Source organism: Peromyscus maniculatus, chromosome 13 (genome assembly GCF_049852395.1).
Source record: "Peromyscus maniculatus bairdii isolate BWxNUB_F1_BW_parent chromosome 13, HU_Pman_BW_mat_3.1, whole genome shotgun sequence".
NCBI classification, from domain to species: domain Eukaryota; kingdom Metazoa; phylum Chordata; class Mammalia; order Rodentia; family Cricetidae; genus Peromyscus; species Peromyscus maniculatus.
This window is the reverse complement of record NC_134864.1, coordinates 13,224,112-13,226,800: the sequence shown is the minus strand read 5'-3', so window position 1 is coordinate 13,226,800 and position 2,689 is coordinate 13,224,112. Positions and strand designations below refer to the sequence as shown.

Genomic DNA, 2,689 nt, shown 5'->3' with positions numbered 1-2,689 from the left:
TAAGGTGTATCAGGAGTCATGCATCTAAACTGGTAATAAATGGCTTGTGTTTTCAAAGTGTCTATACATTTTTCTTTTTTAGAAGACTGAAAGAATAAGATCCAGTAATTGTCTTATTTGCTGCTCCTAAATTGAAGTATCAGCCCGGAGTGTCATTTTGTATATAATGAAGCCAAAGTTAAAACTGAATAAATTGTGAGATCATATTGCATCTTAAGTAGTCAAAGCTCCTTTCTGCTCTCAAAGTGATTTATGTTTATTTAACAGGTTTAGTTGAAAAGATGGTGATAGAATGATTAAAGACTTTGGAAAGCACAGAAGCTTTTCCCTCAAGGTAAATGGAGCATATGCAATCTCTGTATTTGCATAAACCTTTTACAAAATGGATGAAGTATAATGTTGTTTAAGAAAAATTATTTGCACTGATAATTCACACATGCGTGCGCGCACACACACACACACACACACACACACAAACACACACACACATAAACTCTCAGTGGTAAATGTTCCTGTTTCAATGATTTGGATATACTATTACTAAAATACTTTATAAAAACTGATAATTCAACTAAAACATTTTAAGTTATTCAAATGAGAATTTTTTTCATTGCATTAAGTTCTTGTGATGGTCATATTTAGTTTTCTGCCAGGTACATATTCTATTAGACATGACATACTCATCCTTTCTCCAGTTTCATACAAATTTTGTTGCCAAGGAGATTTAGATTTTAATATTATTGACACTTCTTTTTATAGAAAACCTCAATTGGTGAAATGTCATATGGGAAATAAATCTGCAGTAGACCAAAACAGCAAAGAAAGAAAAAGGAAGCCTCAAGTCACAAACACTTTGTAAAAATAAAACATACTGTTTTTTAATTAGACTTGAATTTAATATTTTATATTTGCAAATATAAATGTGACTTTAATGATAAATTTGGAGAACTGTTCTTCTCAAGAATAGCTGGCTTACAATGAAGTTTTTAAGTAATACATCATCTATACATCACCACTATAACAGCATAAATACTAGTATCCAACATTATACCCTGAATAATATAAATTTTAGTATTAAAGCATCAAAATATATTTTATAGATTAAACTACCTTACCTATGTAATAGAACTCACTAGAAACTGAACAGTCGTTACACTGCAATGTACACTGGTCTAATACGTGAAACAATTGCATAGTTTATTTATCAAAGCCAAATATTTATCACTGAAAATAAGATGAATAAGGGAAACGTTTGTATTTTATTATGGGTAAATATTGAGCCTAGTAAGAAACTCACTTTGTCAGATTCAAAATTTCAGAATGTTATTCACTATTTCAGTGTACCTCAGCACTGTTTTATGATTAACCAAAAATAAAATTTGCACAGTGCACATCTGCACACAGTGTTTTGCTTTGTAAAATACCTGTAATGTATCATTTTAAAGAAGCTAGGAAGGTTCACAAAAAGTGTTCCTCAGATTTTCCCTCTCTGACAAATTTCAGATTAGTTTTAGCCATGGTGGGAGCACCCAACGGGACCCTAGACTTTTTTTTTTTTTTTTTTTTTTTACTATGAATGACACTTTATTCAGTCATTTTCTTCACAACTGAAACTCTGGGAATTCAAAATTAACATCTTTGCCTGTGAGCTTCTTATACACATCAGAAAATGTTTCAACCATGTGCTCCACATTGTTCTGCTGAGCTTTGTCTAAATGAACCTTTATGAGCCAGCTGCCATCCAGTTTCACGCGGATCCTCTTCCCCACAATCTCACTTGGGAAGACCAAGTCCTCGAGGATGGCGTCATGCACAGCAGTGAGGGTGCGGCTTCTAGGGCGGGTGCGTCTGGTCTGCTTATTTTTCGTGCGGCTTTTCAGAGTTGGCTTGGGCAGAATCCTCCTCTGAGCAATGAAGACCACGTGCTTCCCGCTGAACTTTTTCTCCAATTCACGAACCAGCCGGACTTTGATTTTCTGAAAAGACTTCAGCTGAGAAACTGGTACAAAAATTATGATAGCTTTCCGGCCACCACCAACTTCAATTTCCTTGGCCCCGGAGATGTTCAGTTCCCAAAGCTGCGCCTTGAGATCGGAGTTCATCTCCAGCTCGAGCAGTGCCTGGAAGATGCCAGACTCGAACTCATCCGGCTTCTCGCCATTGGGATTCACAGTCTTGGCGCTCGTGCTGATCATGGTTTGTCCTTACAGAGTGACCCTAGACATCTTAAGGACGAATTCCTTCTGTCGTCATCCAGCTTCTTCACTGACTTCATTTCTATTTCCAAATGTCCAGTCCAAAGTGCTCCGCTACCTATAGGTGAGCTGTCATTTACCGTCTTGATGTTGACTATTCTGGCGGGTGCAAGAGAAATCTCAAAGTAGTTTTGATTTGCGTTTGCCTGAATGATGGTTTTGATAGAGAGAAAAACGAATGTGAGTGAAGCAAGTGGAGAAGCGGGGACAATCTAGGAAGATATGAGGGAGGGGCAACCTTAATCAGAAGTTTCTTCAGAGCTCAGGTGTTTGACAACTGGTTCCCATCTATTGACACTCCCCTTTGGAGGGATGTGTAATATTGGGGCAGTAAGACCTAACTAGAAGTAGTATGTTGTTTAGGAATCAGACTTTGAGACCAGCAGCCCAAGTCCATTTCCTGTTCTTTCTCTGCTTCCTGATTTGCCAGAACC

The 2,689-nt window shown here is 37.2% G+C and overlaps 1 pseudogene; it reads right to left on the bottom strand.

Moving 5' to 3' along the window:
- Positions 1–1,546: 1,546 nt before the first annotated feature.
- LOC102913963 (small ribosomal subunit protein eS7 pseudogene) lies at positions 1,547–2,195 on the bottom strand (annotated as a pseudogene).
- Positions 2,196–2,689: the final 494 nt, after the last annotated feature.